Raw genomic sequence first — 22,028 nt, 5'->3', positions numbered from 1 at the left:
ACATTATATAACAATGAAAAAACAAGTTTCCATGGTCAAAAAGCAACCATACTATTGATGATGGTGGTGATTCACATGTATAAATAAGGTATTGTGGCTCGAGTTAATCGCTTACGGCCATACCACCCTGAACACGCCCGATCTCGTCCGATCTCGGAAGCTAAGCAGGGTCGGGCCTGGTTAGTACTTGGATGGGAGACCGCCTGGGAATACCAGGTGCTGTAAGCTTTTTACAATTTTCTTTGCAACCAGCAGAGGGGGCTGTTGCTGCTGCTTTAAAGGAGAAACACCTTTGAAAGAGCATGAAAGACTCAGCATCAAAGAAAACCAGGCTATGGAACACACAAACATCATCACTGAAGTAAAAAGAGTGAACATTTAAATGCCTTTTGATATTCGAAACACTACTTTATTCATGCACTAGTAACCTATCACTCTCAAAATGTCATATTTGGAGAGAAGGATGAAAGAGCGGGGAGTTTACTCACCATCAAGGAAGAAACAGGATATGAAACCCTGACATTATCACTGATGGGAATTGTCATGATTTTGTTTGTTGCAATATCATGAGAAAATTGCACCTTCAGACTCTTTTTATTTAACATAAACAACAACACAAGATAAGTTTCGATGGACACAAAATAAAAGGAAAGTGTTGATTAAGGTGATGATTCTCTGTATCGCCAGCAGAGCTTGGTGTCGCTCCTGCTTCAGAGGAGACACATTTTGGAAAGAGCAGGAAAGACTCGCAATCAAAGCAAGAAAGGATATTCAACCCGGAGATCATCATAGGTGGAGGACGAGAGTGAACATTCTAAAGACATTTGATATTGGAAAAACACTCCTATATTCATGTCAAATTAACATATCACCCTAAACATGTCATATTTGGAGAGAAGGATGAAAGAGCAGGGAGAAATTACTCACCATGAAGGAAGAACCAGTATATGAAACCCTGACATTATTACTGAAGGACATTATTGAATTATTGTAATGATTTTTTTCTTGCTATACTATGACAAAAATGCACCTTGAGTGTCTTTTCCTTAACATTATATAACAATGAAAAAACAAGTTGCCATGGTCAAAAAGCAACCATACTATTGATGATGGTGGTGATTCACATGTATAAATAAGGTATTGTGGCTCGAGTTAATCGCTTACGGCCATACCACCCTGAACACGCCCGATCTCGTCCGATCTCGGAAGCTAAGCAGGGTCGGGCCTGGTTAGTACTTGGATGGGAGACCGCCTGGGAATACCAGGTGCTGTAAGCTTTTTACAATTTTCTTTGCAACCAGCAGAGGGGGCTGTTGCTGCTGCTTTAAAGGAGAAACACCTTTGAAAGAGCATGAAAGACTCAGCATCAAAGAAAACCAGGCTATGGAACACACAAACATCATCACTGAAGTAAAAAGAGTGAACATTTAAATGCCTTTTGATATTCGAAACACTACTTTATTCATGCACTAGTAACCTATCACTCTCAAAATGTCATATTTGGAGAGAAGGATGAAAGAGCGGGGAGTTTACTCACCATCAAGGAAGAAACAGGATATGAAACCCTGACATTATCACTGATGGGAATTGTCATGATTTTGTTTGTTGCAATATCATGAGAAAATTGCACCTTCAGACTCTTTTTATTTAACATAAACAACAACACAAGATAAGTTTCGATGGACACAAAATAAAAGGAAAGTGTTGATTAAGGTGATGATTCTCTGTATCGCCAGCAGAGCTTGGTGTCGCTCCTGCTTCAGAGGAGACACATTTTGGAAAGAGCAGGAAAGACTCGCAATCAAAGCAAGAAAGGATATTCAACCCGGAGATCATCATAGGTGGAGGACGAGAGTGAACATTCTAAAGACATTTGATATTGGAAAAACACTCCTATATTCATGTCAAATTAACATATCACCCTAAACATGTCATATTTGGAGAGAAGGATGAAAGAGCAGGGAGAAATTACTCACCATGAAGGAAGAACCAGTATATGAAACCCTGACATTATTACTGAAGGACATTATTGAATTATTGTAATGATTTTTTTCTTGCTATACTATGACAAAAATGCACCTTGAGTGTCTTTTCCTTAACATTATATAACAATGAAAAAACAAGTTTCCATGGTCAAAAAGCAACCATACTATTGATGATGGTGGTGATTCACATGTATAAATAAGGTATTGTGGCTCGAGTTAATCGCTTACGGCCATACCACCCTGAACACGCCCGATCTCGTCCGATCTCGGAAGCTAAGCAGGGTCGGGCCTGGTTAGTACTTGGATGGGAGACCGCCTGGGAATACCAGGTGCTGTAAGCTTTTTACAATTTTCTTTGCAACCAGCAGAGGGGGCTGTTGCTGCTGCTTTAAAGGAGAAACACCTTTGAAAGAGCATGAAAGACTCAGCATCAAAGAAAACCAGGCTATGGAACACACAAACATCATCACTGAAGTAAAAAGAGTGAACATTTAAATGCCTTTTGATATTCGAAACACTACTTTATTCATGCACTAGTAACCTATCACTCTCAAAATGTCATATTTGGAGAGAAGGATGAAAGAGCGGGGAGTTTACTCACCATCAAGGAAGAAACAGGATATGAAACCCTGACATTATCACTGATGGGAATTGTCATGATTTTGTTTGTTGCAATATCATGAGAAAATTGCACCTTCAGACTCTTTTTATTTAACATAAACAACAACACAAGATAAGTTTCGATGGACACAAAATAAAAGGAAAGTGTTGATTAAGGTGATGATTCTCTGTATCGCCAGCAGAGCTTGGTGTCGCTCCTGCTTCAGAGGAGACACATTTTGGAAAGAGCAGGAAAGACTCGCAATCAAAGCAAGAAAGGATATTCAACCCGGAGATCATCATAGGTGGAGGACGAGAGTGAACATTCTAAAGACATTTGATATTGGAAAAACACTCCTATATTCATGTCAAATTAACATATCACCCTAAACATGTCATATTTGGAGAGAAGGATGAAAGAGCAGGGAGAAATTACTCACCATGAAGGAAGAACCAGTATATGAAACCCTGACATTATTACTGAAGGACATTATTGAATTATTGTAATGATTTTTTTCTTGCTATACTATGACAAAAATGCACCTTGAGTGTCTTTTCCTTAACATTATATAACAATGAAAAAACAAGTTTCCATGGTCAAAAAGCAACCATACTATTGATGATGGTGGTGATTCACATGTATAAATAAGGTATTGTGGCTCGAGTTAATCGCTTACGGCCATACCACCCTGAACACGCCCGATCTCGTCCGATCTCGGAAGCTAAGCAGGGTCGGGCCTGGTTAGTACTTGGATGGGAGACCGCCTGGGAATACCAGGTGCTGTAAGCTTTTTACAATTTTCTTTGCAACCAGCAGAGGGGGCTGTTGCTGCTGCTTTAAAGGAGAAACACCTTTGAAAGAGCATGAAAGACTCAGCATCAAAGAAAACCAGGCTATGGAACACACAAACATCATCACTGAAGTAAAAAGAGTGAACATTTAAATGCCTTTTGATATTCGAAACACTACTTTATTCATGCACTAGTAACCTATCACTCTCAAAATGTCATATTTGGAGAGAAGGATGAAAGAGCGGGGAGTTTACTCACCATCAAGGAAGAAACAGGATATGAAACCCTGACATTATCACTGATGGGAATTGTCATGATTTTGTTTGTTGCAATATCATGAGAAAATTGCACCTTCAGACTCTTTTTATTTAACATAAACAACAACACAAGATAAGTTTCGATGGACACAAAATAAAAGGAAAGTGTTGATTAAGGTGATGATTCTCTGTATCGCCAGCAGAGCTTGGTGTCGCTCCTGCTTCAGAGGAGACACATTTTGGAAAGAGCAGGAAAGACTCGCAATCAAAGCAAGAAAGGATATTCAACCCGGAGATCATCATAGGTGGAGGACGAGAGTGAACATTCTAAAGACATTTGATATTGGAAAAACACTCCTATATTCATGTCAAATTAACATATCACCCTAAACATGTCATATTTGGAGAGAAGGATGAAAGAGCAGGGAGAAATTACTCACCATGAAGGAAGAACCAGTATATGAAACCCTGACATTATTACTGAAGGACATTATTGAATTATTGTAATGATTTTTTTCTTGCTATACTATGACAAAAATGCACCTTGAGTGTCTTTTCCTTAACATTATATAACAATGAAAAAACAAGTTGCCATGGTCAAAAAGCAACCATACTATTGAGGATGGTGGTGATTCACATGTATAAATAAGGTATTGTGGCTAGAGTTAATCGCTTACGGCCATACCACCCTGAACACGCCCGATCTCGTCCGATCTCGGAAGCTAAGCAGGGTCGGGCCTGGTTAGTACTTGGATGGGAGACCGCCTGGGAATACCAGGTGCTGTAAGCTTTTTACAATTTTCTTTGCAACCAGCAGAGGGGGCTGTTGCTGCTGCTTTAAAGGAGAAACACCTTTGAAAGAGCATGAAAGACTCAGCATCAAAGAAAACCAGGCTATGGAACACACAAACATCATCACTGAAGTAAAAAGAGTGAACATTTAAATGCCTTTTGATATTCGAAACACTACTTTATTCATGCACTAGTAACCTATCACTCTCAAAATGTCATATTTGGAGAGAAGGATGAAAGAGCGGGGAGTTTACTCACCATCAAGGAAGAAACAGGATATGAAACCCTGACATTATCACTGATGGGAATTGTCATGATTTTGTTTGTTGCAATATCATGAGAAAATTGCACCTTCAGACTCTTTTTATTTAACATAAACAACAACACAAGATAAGTTTCGATGGACACAAAATAAAAGGAAAGTGTTGATTAAGGTGATGATTCTCTGTATCGCCAGCAGAGCTTGGTGTCGCTCCTGCTTCAGAGGAGACACATTTTGGAAAGAGCAGGAAAGACTCGCAATCAAAGCAAGAAAGGATATTCAACCCGGAGATCATCATAGGTGGAGGACGAGAGTGAACATTCTAAAGACATTTGATATTGGAAAAACACTCCTATATTCATGTCAAATTAACATATCACCCTAAACATGTCATATTTGGAGAGAAGGATGAAAGAGCAGGGAGAAATTACTCACCATGAAGGAAGAACCAGTATATGAAACCCTGACATTATTACTGAAGGACATTATTGAATTATTGTAATGATTTTTTTCTTGCTATACTATGACAAAAATGCACCTTGAGTGTCTTTTCCTTAACATTATATAACAATGAAAAAACAAGTTTCCATGGTCAAAAAGCAACCATACTATTGATGATGGTGGTGATTCACATGTATAAATAAGGTATTGTGGCTCGAGTTAATCGCTTACGGCCATACCACCCTGAACACGCCCGATCTCGTCCGATCTCGGAAGCTAAGCAGGGTCGGGCCTGGTTAGTACTTGGATGGGAGACCGCCTGGGAATACCAGGTGCTGTAAGCTTTTTACAATTTTCTTTGCAACCAGCAGAGGGGGCTGTTGCTGCTGCTTTAAAGGAGAAACACCTTTGAAAGAGCATGAAAGACTCAGCATCAAAGAAAACCAGGCTATGGAACACACAAACATCATCACTGAAGTAAAAAGAGTGAACATTTAAATGCCTTTTGATATTCGAAACACTACTTTATTCATGCACTAGTAACCTATCACTCTCAAAATGTCATATTTGGAGAGAAGGATGAAAGAGCGGGGAGTTTACTCACCATCAAGGAAGAAACAGGATATGAAACCCTGACATTATCACTGATGGGAATTGTCATGATTTTGTTTGTTGCAATATCATGAGAAAATTGCACCTTCAGACTCTTTTTATTTAACATAAACAACAACACAAGATAAGTTTCGATGGACACAAAATAAAAGGAAAGTGTTGATTAAGGTGATGATTCTCTGTATCGCCAGCAGAGCTTGGTGTCGCTCCTGCTTCAGAGGAGACACATTTTGGAAAGAGCAGGAAAGACTCGCAATCAAAGCAAGAAAGGATATTCAACCCGGAGATCATCATAGGTGGAGGACGAGAGTGAACATTCTAAAGACATTTGATATTGGAAAAACACTCCTATATTCATGTCAAATTAACATATCACCCTAAACATGTCATATTTGGAGAGAAGGATGAAAGAGCAGGGAGAAATTACTCACCATGAAGGAAGAACCAGTATATGAAACCCTGACATTATTACTGAAGGACATTATTGAATTATTGTAATGATTTTTTTCTTGCTATACTATGACAAAAATGCACCTTGAGTGTCTTTTCCTTAACATTATATAACAATGAAAAAACAAGTTTCCATGGTCAAAAAGCAACCATACTATTGATGATGGTGGTGATTCACATGTATAAATAAGGTATTGTGGCTCGAGTTAATCGCTTACGGCCATACCACCCTGAACACGCCCGATCTCGTCCGATCTCGGAAGCTAAGCAGGGTCGGGCCTGGTTAGTACTTGGATGGGAGACCGCCTGGGAATACCAGGTGCTGTAAGCTTTTTACAATTTTCTTTGCAACCAGCAGAGGGGGCTGTTGCTGCTGCTTTAAAGGAGAAACACCTTTGAAAGAGCATGAAAGACTCAGCATCAAAGAAAACCAGGCTATGGAACACACAAACATCATCACTGAAGTAAAAAGAGTGAACATTTAAATGCCTTTTGATATTCGAAACACTACTTTATTCATGCACTAGTAACCTATCACTCTCAAAATGTCATATTTGGAGAGAAGGATGAAAGAGCGGGGAGTTTACTCACCATCAAGGAAGAAACAGGATATGAAACCCTGACATTATCACTGATGGGAATTGTCATGATTTTGTTTGTTGCAATATCATGAGAAAATTGCACCTTCAGACTCTTTTTATTTAACATAAACAACAACACAAGATAAGTTTCGATGGACACAAAATAAAAGGAAAGTGTTGATTAAGGTGATGATTCTCTGTATCGCCAGCAGAGCTTGGTGTCGCTCCTGCTTCAGAGGAGACACATTTTGGAAAGAGCAGGAAAGACTCGCAATCAAAGCAAGAAAGGATATTCAACCCGGAGATCATCATAGGTGGAGGACGAGAGTGAACATTCTAAAGACATTTGATATTGGAAAAACACTCCTATATTCATGTCAAATTAACATATCACCCTAAACATGTCATATTTGGAGAGAAGGATGAAAGAGCAGGGAGAAATTACTCACCATGAAGGAAGAACCAGTATATGAAACCCTGACATTATTACTGAAGGACATTATTGAATTATTGTAATGATTTTTTTCTTGCTATACTATGACAAAAATGCACCTTGAGTGTCTTTTCCTTAACATTATATAACAATGAAAAAACAAGTTTCCATGGTCAAAAAGCAACCATACTATTGATGATGGTGGTGATTCACATGTATAAATAAGGTATTGTGGCTCGAGTTAATCGCTTACGGCCATACCACCCTGAACACGCCCGATCTCGTCCGATCTCGGAAGCTAAGCAGGGTCGGGCCTGGTTAGTACTTGGATGGGAGACCGCCTGGGAATACCAGGTGCTGTAAGCTTTTTACAATTTTCTTTGCAACCAGCAGAGGGGGCTGTTGCTGCTGCTTTAAAGGAGAAACACCTTTGAAAGAGCATGAAAGACTCAGCATCAAAGAAAACCAGGCTATGGAACACACAAACATCATCACTGAAGTAAAAAGAGTGAACATTTAAATGCCTTTTGATATTCGAAACACTACTTTATTCATGCACTAGTAACCTATCACTCTCAAAATGTCATATTTGGAGAGAAGGATGAAAGAGCGGGGAGTTTACTCACCATCAAGGAAGAAACAGGATATGAAACCCTGACATTATCACTGATGGGAATTGTCATGATTTTGTTTGTTGCAATATCATGAGAAAATTGCACCTTCAGACTCTTTTTATTTAACATAAACAACAACACAAGATAAGTTTCGATGGACACAAAATAAAAGGAAAGTGTTGATTAAGGTGATGATTCTCTGTATCGCCAGCAGAGCTTGGTGTCGCTCCTGCTTCAGAGGAGACACATTTTGGAAAGAGCAGGAAAGACTCGCAATCAAAGCAAGAAAGGATATTCAACCCGGAGATCATCATAGGTGGAGGACGAGAGTGAACATTCTAAAGACATTTGATATTGGAAAAACACTCCTATATTCATGTCAAATTAACATATCACCCTAAACATGTCATATTTGGAGAGAAGGATGAAAGAGCAGGGAGAAATTACTCACCATGAAGGAAGAACCAGTATATGAAACCCTGACATTATTACTGAAGGACATTATTGAATTATTGTAATGATTTTTTTCTTGCTATACTATGACAAAAATGCACCTTGAGTGTCTTTTCCTTAACATTATATAACAATGAAAAAACAAGTTTCCATGGTCAAAAAGCAACCATACTATTGATGATGGTGGTGATTCACATGTATAAATAAGGTATTGTGGCTCGAGTTAATCGCTTACGGCCATACCACCCTGAACACGCCCGATCTCGTCCGATCTCGGAAGCTAAGCAGGGTCGGGCCTGGTTAGTACTTGGATGGGAGACCGCCTGGGAATACCAGGTGCTGTAAGCTTTTTACAATTTTCTTTGCAACCAGCAGAGGGGGCTGTTGCTGCTGCTTTAAAGGAGAAACACCTTTGAAAGAGCATGAAAGACTCAGCATCAAAGAAAACCAGGCTATGGAACACACAAACATCATCACTGAAGTAAAAAGAGTGAACATTTAAATGCCTTTTGATATTCGAAACACTACTTTATTCATGCACTAGTAACCTATCACTCTCAAAATGTCATATTTGGAGAGAAGGATGAAAGAGCGGGGAGTTTACTCACCATCAAGGAAGAAACAGGATATGAAACCCTGACATTATCACTGATGGGAATTGTCATGATTTTGTTTGTTGCAATATCATGAGAAAATTGCACCTTCAGACTCTTTTTATTTAACATAAACAACAACACAAGATAAGTTTCGATGGACACAAAATAAAAGGAAAGTGTTGATTAAGGTGATGATTCTCTGTATCGCCAGCAGAGCTTGGTGTCGCTCCTGCTTCAGAGGAGACACATTTTGGAAAGAGCAGGAAAGACTCGCAATCAAAGCAAGAAAGGATATTCAACCCGGAGATCATCATAGGTGGAGGACGAGAGTGAACATTCTAAAGACATTTGATATTGGAAAAACACTCCTATATTCATGTCAAATTAACATATCACCCTAAACATGTCATATTTGGAGAGCTGGATGAAAGAGCAGGGAGAAATTACTCACCATGAAGGAAGAACCAGTATATGAAACCCTGACATTATTACTGAAGGACATTATTGAATTATTGTAATGATTTTTTTCTTGCTATACTATGACAAAAATGCACCTTGAGTGTCTTTTCCTTAACATTATATAACAATGAAAAAACAAGTTTCCATGGTCAAAAAGCAACCATACTATTGATGATGGTGGTGATTCACATGTATAAATAAGGTATTGTGGCTCGAGTTAATCGCTTACGGCCATACCACCCTGAACACGCCCGATCTCGTCCGATCTCGGAAGCTAAGCAGGGTCGGGCCTGGTTAGTACTTGGATGGGAGACCGCCTGGGAATACCAGGTGCTGTAAGCTTTTTACAATTTTCTTTGCAACCAGCAGAGGGGGCTGTTGCTGCTGCTTTAAAGGAGAAACACCTTTGAAAGAGCATGAAAGACTCAGCATCAAAGAAAACCAGGCTATGGAACACACAGACATCATCACTGAAGTAAAAAGAGTGAACATTTAAATGCCTTTTGATATTCGAAACACTACTTTATTCATGCACTAGTAACCTATCACTCTCAAAATGTCATATTTGGAGAGAAGGATGAAAGAGCGGGGAGTTTACTCACCATCAAGGAAGAAACAGGATATGAAACCCTGACATTATCACTGATGGGAATTGTCATGATTTTGTTTGTTGCAATATCATGAGAAAATTGCACCTTCAGACTCTTTTTATTTAACATAAACAACAACACAAGATAAGTTTCGATGGACACAAAATAAAAGGAAAGTGTTGATTAAGGTGATGATTCTCTGTATCGCCAGCAGAGCTTGGTGTCGCTCCTGCTTCAGAGGAGACACATTTTGGAAAGAGCAGGAAAGACTCGCAATCAAAGCAAGAAAGGATATTCAACCCGGAGATCATCATAGGTGGAGGACGAGAGTGAACATTCTAAAGACATTTGATATTGGAAAAACACTCCTATATTCATGTCAAATTAACATATCACCCTAAACATGTCATATTTGGAGAGAAGGATGAAAGAGCAGGGAGAAATTACTCACCATGAAGGAAGAACCAGTATATGAAACCCTGACATTATTACTGAAGGACATTATTGAATTATTGTAATGATTTTTTTCTTGCTATACTATGACAAAAATGCACCTTGAGTGTCTTTTCCTTAACATTATATAACAATGAAAAAACAAGTTTCCATGGTCAAAAAGCAACCATACTATTGATGATGGTGGTGATTCACATGTATAAATAAGGTATTGTGGCTCGAGTTAATCGCTTACGGCCATACCAACCTGAACACGCCCGATCTCGTCCGATCTCGGAAGCTAAGCAGGGTCGGGCCTGGTTAGTACTTGGATGGGAGACCGCCTGGGAATACCAGGTGCTGTAAGCTTTTTACAATTTTCTTTGCAACCAGCAGAGGGGGCTGTTGCTGCTGCTTTAAAGGAGAAACACCTTTGAAAGAGCATGAAAGACTCAGCATCAAAGAAAACCAGGCTATGGAACACACAAACATCATCACTGAAGTAAAAAGAGTGAACATTTAAATGCCTTTTGATATTCGAAACACTACTTTATTCATGCACTAGTAACCTATCACTCTCAAAATGTCATATTTGGAGAGAAGGATGAAAGAGCGGGGAGTTTACTCACCATCAAGGAAGAAACAGGATATGAAACCCTGACATTATCACTGATGGGAATTGTCATGATTTTGTTTGTTGCAATATCATGAGAAAATTGCACCTTCAGACTCTTTTTATTTAACATAAACAACAACACAAGATAAGTTTCGATGGACACAAAATAAAAGGAAAGTGTTGATTAAGGTGATGATTCTCTGTATCGCCAGCAGAGCTTGGTGTCGCTCCTGCTTCAGAGGAGACACATTTTGGAAAGAGCAGGAAAGACTCGCAATCAAAGCAAGAAAGGATATTCAACCCGGAGATCATCATAGGTGGAGGACGAGAGTGAACATTCTAAAGACATTTGATATTGGAAAAACACTCCTATATTCATGTCAAATTAACATATCACCCTAAACATGTCATATTTGGAGAGAAGGATGAAAGAGCAGGGAGAAATTACTCACCATGAAGGAAGAACCAGTATATGAAACCCTGACATTATTACTGAAGGACATTATTGAATTATTGTAATGATTTTTTTCTTGCTATACTATGACAAAAATGCACCTTGAGTGTCTTTTCCTTAACATTATATAACAATGAAAAAACAAGTTTCCATGGTCAAAAAGCAACCATACTATTGATGATGGTGGTGATTCACATGTATAAATAAGGTATTGTGGCTCGAGTTAATCGCTTACGGCCATACCACCCTGAACACGCCCGATCTCGTCCGATCTCGGAAGCTAAGCAGGGTCGGGCCTGGTTAGTACTTGGATGGGAGACCGCCTGGGAATACCAGGTGCTGTAAGCTTTTTACAATTTTCTTTGCAACCAGCAGAGGGGGCTGTTGCTGCTGCTTTAAAGGAGAAACACCTTTGAAAGAGCATGAAAGACTCAGCATCAAAGAAAACCAGGCTATGGAACACACAAACATCATCACTGAAGTAAAAAGAGTGAACATTTAAATGCCTTTTGATATTCGAAACACTACTTTATTCATGCACTAGTAACCTATCACTCTCAAAATGTCATATTTGGAGAGAAGGATGAAAGAGCGGGGAGTTTACTCACCATCAAGGAAGAAACAGGATATGAAACCCTGACATTATCACTGATGGGAATTGTCATGATTTTGTTTGTTGCAATATCATGAGAAAATTGCACCTTCAGACTCTTTTTATTTAACATAAACAACAACACAAGATAAGTTTCGATGGACACAAAATAAAAGGAAAGTGTTGATTAAGGTGATGATTCTCTGTATCGCCAGCAGAGCTTGGTGTCGCTCCTGCTTCAGAGGAGACACATTTTGGAAAGAGCAGGAAAGACTCGCAATCAAAGCAAGAAAGGATATTCAACCCGGAGATCATCATAGGTGGAGGACGAGAGTGAACATTCTAAAGACATTTGATATTGGAAAAACACTCCTATATTCATGTCAAATTAACATATCACCCTAAACATGTCATATTTGGAGAGAAGGATGAAAGAGCAGGGAGAAATTACTCACCATGAAGGAAGAACCAGTATATGAAACCCTGACATTATTACTGAAGGACATTATTGAATTATTGTAATGATTTTTTTCTTGCTATACTATGACAAAAATGCACCTTGAGTGTCTTTTCCTTAACATTATATAACAATGAAAAAACAAGTTTCCATGGTCAAAAAGCAACCATACTATTGATGATGGTGGTGATTCACATGTATAAATAAGGTATTGTGGCTCGAGTTAATCGCTTACGGCCATACCACCCTGAACACGCCCGATCTCGTCCGATCTCGGAAGCTAAGCAGGGTCGGGCCTGGTTAGTACTTGGATGGGAGACCGCCTGGGAATACCAGGAGCTGTAAGCTTTTTACAATTTTCTTTGCAACCAGCAGAGGGGGCTGTTGCTGCTGCTTTAAAGGAGAAACACCTTTGAAAGAGCATGAAAGACTCAGCATCAAAGAAAACCAGGCTATGGAACACACAAACATCATCACTGAAGTAAAAAGAGTGAACATTTAAATGCCTTTTGATATTCGAAACACTACTTTATTCATGCACTAGTAACCTATCACTCTCAAAATGTCATATTTGGAGAGAAGGATGAAAGAGCGGGGAGTTTACTCACCATCAAGGAAGAAACAGGATATGAAACCCTGACATTATCACTGATGGGAATTGTCATGATTTTGTTTGTTGCAATATCATGAGAAAATTGCACCTTCAGACTCTTTTTATTTAACATAAACAACAACACAAGATAAGTTTCGATGGACACAAAATAAAAGGAAAGTGTTGATTAAGGTGATGATTCTCTGTATCGCCAGCAGAGCTTGGTGTCGCTCCTGCTTCAGAGGAGACACATTTTGGAAAGAGCAGGAAAGACTCGCAATCAAAGCAAGAAAGGATATTCAACCCGGAGATCATCATAGGTGGAGGACGAGAGTGAACATTCTAAAGACATTTGATATTGGAAAAACACTCCTATATTCATGTCAAATTAACATATCACCCTAAACATGTCATATTTGGAGAGAAGGATGAAAGAGCAGGGAGAAATTACTCACCATGAAGGAAGAACCAGTATATGAAACCCTGACATTATTTCTGAAGGACATTATTGAATTATTGTAATGATTTTTTTCTTGCTATACTATGACAAAAATGCACCTTGAGTGTCTTTTCCTTAACATTATATAACAATGAAAAAACAAGTTTCCATGGTCAAAAAGCAACCATACTATTGATGATGGTGGTGATTCACATGTATAAATAAGGTATTGTGGCTCGAGTTAATCGCTTACGGCCATACCACCCTGAACACGCCCGATCTCGTCCGATCTCGGAAGCTAAGCAGGGTCGGGCCTGGTTAGTACTTGGATGGGAGACCGCCTGGGAATACCAGGTGCTGTAAGCTTTTTACAATTTTCTTTGCAACCAGCAGAGGGGGCTGTTGCTGCTGCTTTAAAGGAGAAACACCTTTGAAAGAGCATGAAAGACTCAGCATCAAAGAAAACCAGGCTATGGAACACACAAACATCATCACTGAAGTAAAAAGAGTGAACATTTAAATGCCTTTTGATATTCGAAACACTACTTTATTCATGCACTAGTAACCTATCACTCTCAAAATGTCATATTTGGAGAGAAGGATGAAAGAGCGGGGAGTTTACTCACCATCAAGGAAGAAACAGGATATGAAACCCTGACATTATCACTGATGGGAATTGTCATGATTTTGTTTGTTGCAATATCATGAGAAAATTGCACCTTCAGACTCTTTTTATTTAACATAAACAACAACACAAGATAAGTTTCGATGGACACAAAATAAAAGGAAAGTGTTGATTAAGGTGATGATTCTCTGTATCGCCAGCAGAGCTTGGTGTCGCTCCTGCTTCAGAGGAGACACATTTTGGAAAGAGCAGGAAAGACTCGCAATCAAAGCAAGAAAGGATATTCAACCCGGAGATCATCATAGGTGGAGGACGAGAGTGAACATTCTAAAGACATTTGATATTGGAAAAACACTCCTATATTCATGTCAAATTAACATATCACCCTAAACATGTCATATTTGGAGAGAAGGATGAAAGAGCAGGGAGAAATTACTCACCATGAAGGAAGAACCAGTATATGAAACCCTGACATTATTACTGAAGGACATTATTGAATTATTGTAATGATTTTTTTCTTGCTATACTATGACAAAAATGCACCTTGAGTGTCTTTTCCTTAACATTATATAACAATGAAAAAACAAGTTTCCATGGTCAAAAAGCAACCATACTATTGATGATGGTGGTGATTCACATGTATAAATAAGGTATTGTGGCTCGAGTTAATCGCTTACGGCCATACCACCCTGAACACGCCCGATCTCGTCCGATCTCGGAAGCTAAGCAGGGTCGGGCCTGGTTAGTACTTGGATGGGAGACCGCCTGGGAATACCAGGTGCTGTAAGCTTTTTACAATTTTCTTTGCAACCAGCAGAGGGGGCTGTTGCTGCTGCTTTAAAGGAGAAACACCTTTGAAAGAGCATGAAAGACTCAGCATCAAAGAAAACCAGGCTATGGAACACACAAACATCATCACTGAAGTAAAAAGAGTGAACATTTAAATGCCTTTTGATATTCGAAACACTACTTTATTCATGCACTAGTAACCTATCACTCTCAAAATGTCATATTTGGAGAGAAGGATGAAAGAGCGGGGAGTTTACTCACCATCAAGGAAGAAACAGGATATGAAACCCTGACATTATCACTGATGGGAATTGTCATGATTTTGTTTGTTGCAATATCATGAGAAAATTGCACCTTCAGACTCTTTTTATTTAACATAAACAACAACACAAGATAAGTTTCGATGGACACAAAATAAAAGGAAAGTGTTGATTAAGGTGATGATTCTCTGTATCGCCAGCAGAGCTTGGTGTCGCTCCTGCTTCAGAGGAGACACATTTTGGAAAGAGCAGGAAAGACTCGCAATCAAAGCAAGAAAGGATATTCAACCCGGAGATCATCATAGGTGGAGGACGAGAGTGAACATTCTAAAGACATTTGATATTGGAAAAACACTCCTATATTCATGTCAAATTAACATATCACCCTAAACATGTCATATTTGGAGAGAAGGATGAAAGAGCAGGGAGAAATTACTCACCATGAAGGAAGAACCAGTATATGAAACCCTGACATTATTACTGAAGGACATTATTGAATTATTGTAATGATTTTTTTCTTGCTATACTATGACAAAAATGCACCTTGAGTGTCTTTTCCTTAACATTATATAACAATGAAAAAACAAGTTTCCATGGTCAAAAAGCAACCATACTATTGATGATGGTGGTGATTCACATGTATAAATAAGGTATTGTGGCTCGAGTTAATCGCTTACGGCCATACCACCCTGAACACGCCCGATCTCGTCCGATCTCGGAAGCTAAGCAGGGTCGGGCCTGGTTAGTACTTGGATGGGAGACCGCCTGGGAATACCAGGTGCTGTAAGCTTTTTACAATTTTCTTTGCAACCAGCAGAGGGGGCTGTTGCTGCTGCTTTAAAGGAGAAACACCTTTGAAAGAGCATGAAAGACTCAGCATCAAAGAAAACCAGGCTATGGAACACACAAACATCATCACTGAAGTAAAAAGAGTGAACATTTAAATGCCTTTTGATATTCGAAACACTACTTTATTCATGCACTAGTAACCTATCACTCTCAAAATGTCATATTTGGAGAGAAGGATGAAAGAGCGGGGAGTTTACTCACCATCAAGGAAGAAACAGGATATGAAACCCTGACATTATCACTGATGGGAATTGTCATGATTTTGTTTGTTGCAATATCATGAGAAAATTGCACCTTCAGACTCTTTTTATTTAACATAAACAACAACACAAGATAAGTTTCGATGGACACAAAATAAAAGGAAAGTGTTGATTAAGGTGATGATTCTCTGTATCGCCAGCAGAGCTTGGTGTCGCTCCTGCTTCAGAGGAGACACATTTTGGAAAGAGCAGGAAAGACTCGCAATCAAAGCAAGAAAGGATATTCAACCCGGAGATCATCATAGGTGGAGGACGAGAGTGAACATTCTAAAGACATTTGATATTGGAAAAACACTCCTATATTCATGTCAAATTAACATATCACCCTAAACATGTCATATTTGGAGAGAAGGATGAAAGAGCAGGGAGAAATTACTCACCATGAACGAAGAACCAGTATATGAAACCCTGACATTATTACTGAAGGACATTATTGAATTATTGTAATGATTTTTTTCTTGCTATACTATGACAAAAATGCACCTTGAGTGTCTTTTCCTTAACATTATATAACAATGAAAAAACAAGTTTCCATGGTCAAAAAGCAACCATACTATTGATGATGGTGGTGATTCACATGTATAAATAAGGTATTGTGGCTCGAGTTAATCGCTTACGGCCATACCACCCTGAACACGCCCGATCTCGTCCGATCTCGGAAGCTAAGCAGGGTCGGGCCTGGTTAGTACTTGGATGGGAGACCGCCTGGGAATACCAGGTGCTGTAAGCTTTTTACAATTTTCTTTGCAACCAGCAGAGGGGGCTGTTGCTGCTGCTTTAAAGGAGAAACACCTTTGAAAGAGCATGAAAGACTCAGCATCAAAGAAAACCAGGCTATGGAACACACAAACATCATCACTGAAGTAAAAAGAGTGAACATTTAAATGCCTTTTGATATTCGAAACACTACTTTATTCATGCACTAGTAACCTATCACTCTCAAAATGTCATATTTGGAGAGAAGGATGAAAGAGCGGGGAGTTTACTCACCATCAAGGAAGAAACAGGATATGAAACCCTGACATTATCACTGATGGGAATTGTCATGATTTTGTTTGTTGCAATATCATGAGAAAATTGCACCTTCAGACTCTTTTTATTTAACATAAACAACAACACAAGATAAGTTTCGATGGACACAAAATAAAAGGAAAGTGTTGATTAAGGTGATGATTCTCTGTATCGCCAGCAGAGCTTGGTGTCGCTCCTGCTTCAGAGGAGACACATTTTGGAAAGAGCAGGAAAGACTCGCAATCAAAGCAAGAAAGGATATTCAACCCGGAGATCATCATAGGTGGAGGACGAGAGTGAACATTCTAAAGACATTTGATATTGGAAAAACACTCCTATATTCATGTCAAATTAACATATCACCCTAAACATGTCATATTTGGAGAGAAGGATGAAAGAGCAGGGAGAAATTACTCACCATGAAGGAAGAACCAGTATATGAAACCCTGACATTATTACTGAAGGACATTATTGAATTATTGTAATGATTTTTTTCTTGCTATACTATGACAAAAATGCACCTTGAGTGTCTTTTCCTTAACATTATATAACAATGAAAAAACAAGTTTCCATGGTCAAAAAGCAACCATACTATTGATGATGGTGGTGATTCACATGTATAAATAAGGTATTGTGGCTCGAGTTAATCGCTTACGGCCATACCACCCTGAACACGCCCGATCTCGTCCGATCTCGGAAGCTAAGCAGGGTCGGGCCTGGTTAGTACTTGGATGGGAGACCGCCTGGGAATACCAGGTGCTGTAAGCCTTTTACAATTTTCTTTGCAACCAGCAGAGGGGGCTGTTGCTGCTGCTTTAAAGGAGAAACACCTTTGAAAGAGCATGAAAGACTCAGCATCAAAGAAAACCAGGCTATGGAACACACAAACATCATCACTGAAGTAAAAAGAGTGAACATTTAAATGCCTTTTGATATTCGAAACACTACTTTATTCATGCACTAGTAACCTATCACTCTCAAAATGTCATATTTGGAGAGAAGGATGAAAGAGCGGGGAGTTTACTCACCATCAAGGAAGAAACAGGATATGAAACCCTGACATTATCACTGATGGGAATTGTCATGATTTTGTTTGTTGCAATATCATGAGAAAATTGCACCTTCAGACTCTTTTTATTTAACATAAACAACAACACAAGATAAGTTTCGATGGACACAAAATAAAAGGAAAGTGTTGATTAAGGTGATGATTCTCTGTATCGCCAGCAGAGCTTGGTGTCGCTCCTGCTTCAGAGGAGACACATTTTGGAAAGAGCAGGAAAGACTCGCAATCAAAGCAAGAAAGGATATTCAACCCGGAGATCATCATAGGTGGAGGACGAGAGTGAACATTCTAAAGACATTTGATATTGGAAAAACACTCCTATATTCATGTCAAATTAACATATCACCCTAAACATGTCATATTTGGAGAGAAGGATGAAAGAGCAGGGAGAAATTACTCACCATGAAGGAAGAACCAGTATATGAAACCCTGACATTATTACTGAAGGACATTATTGAATTATTGTAATGATTTTTTTCTTGCTATACTATGACAAAAATGCACCTTGAGTGTCTTTTCCTTAACATTATATAACAATGAAAAAACAAGTTTCCATGGTCAAAAAGCAACCATACTATTGATGATGGTGGTGATTCACATGTATAAATAAGGTATTGTGGCTCGAGTTAATCGCTTACGGCCATACCACCCTGAACACGCCCGATCTCGTCCGATCTCGGAAGCTAAGCAGGGTCGGGCCTGGTTAGTACTTGGATGGGAGACCGCCTGGGAATACCAGGTGCTGTAAGCTTTTTACAATTTTCTTTGCAACCAGCAGAGGGGGCTGTTGCTGCTGCTTTAAAGGAGAAACACCTTTGAAAGAGCATGAAAGACTCAGCATCAAAGAAAACCAGGCTATGGAACACACAAACATCATCACTGAAGTAAAAAGAGTGAACATTTAAATGCCTTTTGATATTCGAAACACTACTTTATTCATGCACTAGTAACCTATCACTCTCAAAATGTCATATTTGGAGAGAAGGATGAAAGAGCGGGGAGTTTACTCACCATCAAGGAAGAAACAGGATATGAAACCCTGACATTATCACTGATGGGAATTGTCATGATTTTGTTTGTTGCAATATCATGAGAAAATTGCACCTTCAGACTCTTTTTATTTAACATAAACAACAACACAAGATAAGTTTCGATGGACACAAAATAAAAGGAAAGTGTTGATTAAGGTGATGATTCTCTGTATCGCCAGCAGAGCTTGGTGTCGCTCCTGCTTCAGAGGAGACACATTTTGGAAAGAGCAGGAAAGACTCGCAATCAAAGCAAGAAAGGATATTCAACCCGGAGATCATCATAGGTGGAGGACGAGAGTGAACATTCTAAAGACATTTGATATTGGAAAAACACTCCTATATTCATGTCAAATTAACATATCACCCTAAACATGTCATATTTGGAGAGAAGGATGAAAGAGCAGGGAGAAATTACTCACCATGAAGGAAGAACCAGTATATGAAACCCTGACATTATTACTGAAGGACATTATTGAATTATTGTAATGATTTTTTTCTTGCTATACTATGACAAAAATGCACCTTGAGTGTCTTTTCCTTAACATTATATAACAATGAAAAAACAAGTTTCCATGGTCAAAAAGCAACCATACTATTGATGATGGTGGTGATTCACATGTATAAATAAGGTATTGTGGCTCGAGTTAATCGCTTACGGCCATACCACCCTGAACACGCCCGATCTCGTCCGATCTCGGAAGCTAAGCAGGGTCGGGCCTGGTTAGTACTTGGATGGGAGACCGCCTGGGAATACCAGGTGCTGTAAGCTTTTTACAATTTTCTTTGCAACCAGCAGAGGGGGCTGTTGCTGCTGCTTTAAAGGAGAAACACCTTTGAAAGAGCATGAAAGACTCAGCATCAAAGAAAACCAGGCTATGGAACACACAAACATCATCACTGAAGTAAAAAGAGTGAACATTTAAATGCCTTTTGATATTCGAAACACTACTTTATTCATGCACTAGTAACCTATCACTCTCAAAATGTCATATTTGGAGAGAAGGATGAAAGAGCGGGGAGTTTACTCACCATCAAGGAAGAAACAGGATATGAAACCCTGACATTATCACTGATGGGAATTGTCATGATTTTGTTTGTTGCAATATCATGAGAAAATTGCACCTTCAGACTCTTTTTATTTAACATAAACAACAACACAAGATAAGTTTCGATGGACACAAAATAAAAGGAAAGTGTTGATTAAGGTGATGATTCTCTGTATCGCCAGCAGAGCTTGGTGTCGCTCCTGCTTCAGAGGAGACACATTTTGGAAAGAGCAGGAAAGACTCGCAATCAAAGCAAGAAAGGATATTCAACCCGGAGATCATCATAGGTGGAGGACGAGAGTGAACATTCTAAAGACATTTGATATTGGAAAAACACTCCTATATTCATGTCAAATTAACATATCACCCTAAACATGTCATATTTGGAGAGAAGGATGAAAGAGCAGGGAGAAATTACTCACCATGAAGGAAGAACCAGTATATGAAACCCTGACATTATTACTGAAGGACATTATTGAATTATTGTAATGATTTTTTTCTTGCTATACTATGACAAAAATGCACCTTGAGTGTCTTTTCCTTAACATTATATAACAATGAAAAAACAAGTTTCCATGGTCAAAAAGCAACCATACTATTGATGATGGTGGTGATTCACATGTATAAATAAGGTATTGTGGCTCGAGTTAATCGCTTACGGCCATACCACCCTGAACACGCCCGATCTCGTCCGATCTCGGAAGCTAAGCAGGGTCGGGCCTGGTTAGTACTTGGATGGGAGACCGCCTGGGAATACCAGGTGCTGTAAGCTTTTTACAATTTTCTTTGCAACCAGCAGAGGGGGCTGTTGCTGCTGCTTTAAAGGAGAAACACCTTTGAAAGAGCATGAAAGACTCAGCATCAAAGAAAACCAGGCTATGGAACACACAAACATCATCACTGAAGTAAAAAGAGTGAACATTTAAATGACTTTTGATATTCGAAACACTACTTTATTCATGCACTAGTAACCTATCACTCTCAAAATGTCATATTTGGAGAGAAGGATGAAAGAGCGGGGAGTTTACTCACCATCAAGGAAGAAACAGGATATGAAACCCTGACATTATCACTGATGGGAATTGTCATGATTTTGTTTGTTGCAATATCATGAGAAAATTGCACCTTCAGACTCTTTTTATTTAACATAAACAACAACACAAGATAAGTTTCGATGGACACAAAATAAAAGGAAAGTGTTGATTAAGGTGATGATTCTCTGTATCGCCAGCAGAGCTTGGTGTCGCTCCTGCTTCAGAGGAGACACATTTTGGAAAGAGCAGGAAAGACTCGCAATCAAAGCAAGAAAGGATATTCAACCCGGAGATCATCATAGGTGGAGGACGAGAGTGAACATTCTAAAGACATTTGATATTGGAAAAACACTCCTATATTCATGTCAAATTAACATATCACCCTAAACATGTCATATTTGGAGAGAAGGATGAAAGAGCAGGGAGAAATTACTCACCATGAAGGAAGAACCAGTATATGAAACCCTGACATTATTACTGAAGGACATTATTGAATTATTGTAATGATTTTTTTCTTGCTATACTATGACAAAAATGCACCTTGAGTGTCTTTTCCTT

The 22,028-nt window shown here is 39.0% G+C and overlaps 21 non-coding genes across 21 annotated transcripts; all 21 read left to right on the top strand.

Annotated features, from left to right (window-relative positions):
- The first annotated feature begins 109 nt into the window (after window positions 1-109).
- LOC133952557 (5S ribosomal RNA) lies at window positions 110-228 on the top strand. Its single transcript, XR_009920663.1, has one exon. It is a non-coding gene; the product is annotated as a 5S ribosomal RNA (ribosomal RNA).
- A 930-nt stretch (window positions 229-1,158) lies between these two features.
- LOC133952555 (5S ribosomal RNA) lies at window positions 1,159-1,277 on the top strand. The gene has a single exon (XR_009920661.1). It is a non-coding gene; the product is annotated as a 5S ribosomal RNA (ribosomal RNA).
- Window positions 1,278-2,207: 930 nt separating this feature from the next.
- LOC133952554 (5S ribosomal RNA) lies at window positions 2,208-2,326 on the top strand. Its single transcript, XR_009920660.1, has one exon. It is a non-coding gene; the product is annotated as a 5S ribosomal RNA (ribosomal RNA).
- Window positions 2,327-3,256: 930 nt separating this feature from the next.
- On the top strand, window positions 3,257-3,375 carry LOC133952553 (5S ribosomal RNA). Its single transcript, XR_009920659.1, has one exon. It is a non-coding gene; the product is annotated as a 5S ribosomal RNA (ribosomal RNA).
- A 930-nt stretch (window positions 3,376-4,305) lies between these two features.
- Window positions 4,306-4,424, top strand: LOC133952552 (5S ribosomal RNA). Its single transcript, XR_009920658.1, has one exon. It is a non-coding gene; the product is annotated as a 5S ribosomal RNA (ribosomal RNA).
- Window positions 4,425-5,354: 930 nt separating this feature from the next.
- On the top strand, window positions 5,355-5,473 carry LOC133952551 (5S ribosomal RNA). Its single transcript, XR_009920657.1, has one exon. It is a non-coding gene; the product is annotated as a 5S ribosomal RNA (ribosomal RNA).
- A 930-nt stretch (window positions 5,474-6,403) lies between these two features.
- LOC133952550 (5S ribosomal RNA) lies at window positions 6,404-6,522 on the top strand. The gene has a single exon (XR_009920656.1). It is a non-coding gene; the product is annotated as a 5S ribosomal RNA (ribosomal RNA).
- Window positions 6,523-7,452: 930 nt separating this feature from the next.
- On the top strand, window positions 7,453-7,571 carry LOC133952549 (5S ribosomal RNA). Its single transcript, XR_009920655.1, has one exon. It is a non-coding gene; the product is annotated as a 5S ribosomal RNA (ribosomal RNA).
- Window positions 7,572-8,501: 930 nt separating this feature from the next.
- Window positions 8,502-8,620, top strand: LOC133952548 (5S ribosomal RNA). Its single transcript, XR_009920654.1, has one exon. It is a non-coding gene; the product is annotated as a 5S ribosomal RNA (ribosomal RNA).
- Window positions 8,621-9,550: 930 nt separating this feature from the next.
- Window positions 9,551-9,669, top strand: LOC133952547 (5S ribosomal RNA). Its single transcript, XR_009920653.1, has one exon. It is a non-coding gene; the product is annotated as a 5S ribosomal RNA (ribosomal RNA).
- Window positions 9,670-10,599: 930 nt separating this feature from the next.
- On the top strand, window positions 10,600-10,718 carry LOC133952489 (5S ribosomal RNA). The gene has a single exon (XR_009920602.1). It is a non-coding gene; the product is annotated as a 5S ribosomal RNA (ribosomal RNA).
- A 930-nt stretch (window positions 10,719-11,648) lies between these two features.
- Window positions 11,649-11,767, top strand: LOC133952546 (5S ribosomal RNA). The gene has a single exon (XR_009920652.1). It is a non-coding gene; the product is annotated as a 5S ribosomal RNA (ribosomal RNA).
- Window positions 11,768-12,697: 930 nt separating this feature from the next.
- LOC133952485 (5S ribosomal RNA) lies at window positions 12,698-12,816 on the top strand. The gene has a single exon (XR_009920598.1). It is a non-coding gene; the product is annotated as a 5S ribosomal RNA (ribosomal RNA).
- A 930-nt stretch (window positions 12,817-13,746) lies between these two features.
- LOC133952544 (5S ribosomal RNA) lies at window positions 13,747-13,865 on the top strand. Its single transcript, XR_009920650.1, has one exon. It is a non-coding gene; the product is annotated as a 5S ribosomal RNA (ribosomal RNA).
- A 930-nt stretch (window positions 13,866-14,795) lies between these two features.
- Window positions 14,796-14,914, top strand: LOC133952543 (5S ribosomal RNA). The gene has a single exon (XR_009920649.1). It is a non-coding gene; the product is annotated as a 5S ribosomal RNA (ribosomal RNA).
- A 930-nt stretch (window positions 14,915-15,844) lies between these two features.
- On the top strand, window positions 15,845-15,963 carry LOC133952541 (5S ribosomal RNA). The gene has a single exon (XR_009920648.1). It is a non-coding gene; the product is annotated as a 5S ribosomal RNA (ribosomal RNA).
- A 930-nt stretch (window positions 15,964-16,893) lies between these two features.
- On the top strand, window positions 16,894-17,012 carry LOC133952540 (5S ribosomal RNA). The gene has a single exon (XR_009920647.1). It is a non-coding gene; the product is annotated as a 5S ribosomal RNA (ribosomal RNA).
- A 930-nt stretch (window positions 17,013-17,942) lies between these two features.
- Window positions 17,943-18,061, top strand: LOC133952434 (5S ribosomal RNA). Its single transcript, XR_009920551.1, has one exon. It is a non-coding gene; the product is annotated as a 5S ribosomal RNA (ribosomal RNA).
- A 930-nt stretch (window positions 18,062-18,991) lies between these two features.
- LOC133952539 (5S ribosomal RNA) lies at window positions 18,992-19,110 on the top strand. Its single transcript, XR_009920646.1, has one exon. It is a non-coding gene; the product is annotated as a 5S ribosomal RNA (ribosomal RNA).
- A 930-nt stretch (window positions 19,111-20,040) lies between these two features.
- LOC133952538 (5S ribosomal RNA) lies at window positions 20,041-20,159 on the top strand. The gene has a single exon (XR_009920645.1). It is a non-coding gene; the product is annotated as a 5S ribosomal RNA (ribosomal RNA).
- A 930-nt stretch (window positions 20,160-21,089) lies between these two features.
- Window positions 21,090-21,208, top strand: LOC133952537 (5S ribosomal RNA). Its single transcript, XR_009920644.1, has one exon. It is a non-coding gene; the product is annotated as a 5S ribosomal RNA (ribosomal RNA).
- Window positions 21,209-22,028: the final 820 nt, after the last annotated feature.

This window comes from Platichthys flesus, chromosome 4, assembly GCF_949316205.1.
Source record: "Platichthys flesus chromosome 4, fPlaFle2.1, whole genome shotgun sequence".
Classification (NCBI taxonomy): Eukaryota; Metazoa; Chordata; class Actinopteri; order Pleuronectiformes; family Pleuronectidae; genus Platichthys; species Platichthys flesus.
This window is presented reverse-complemented; position numbering and strand designations above follow the sequence as displayed.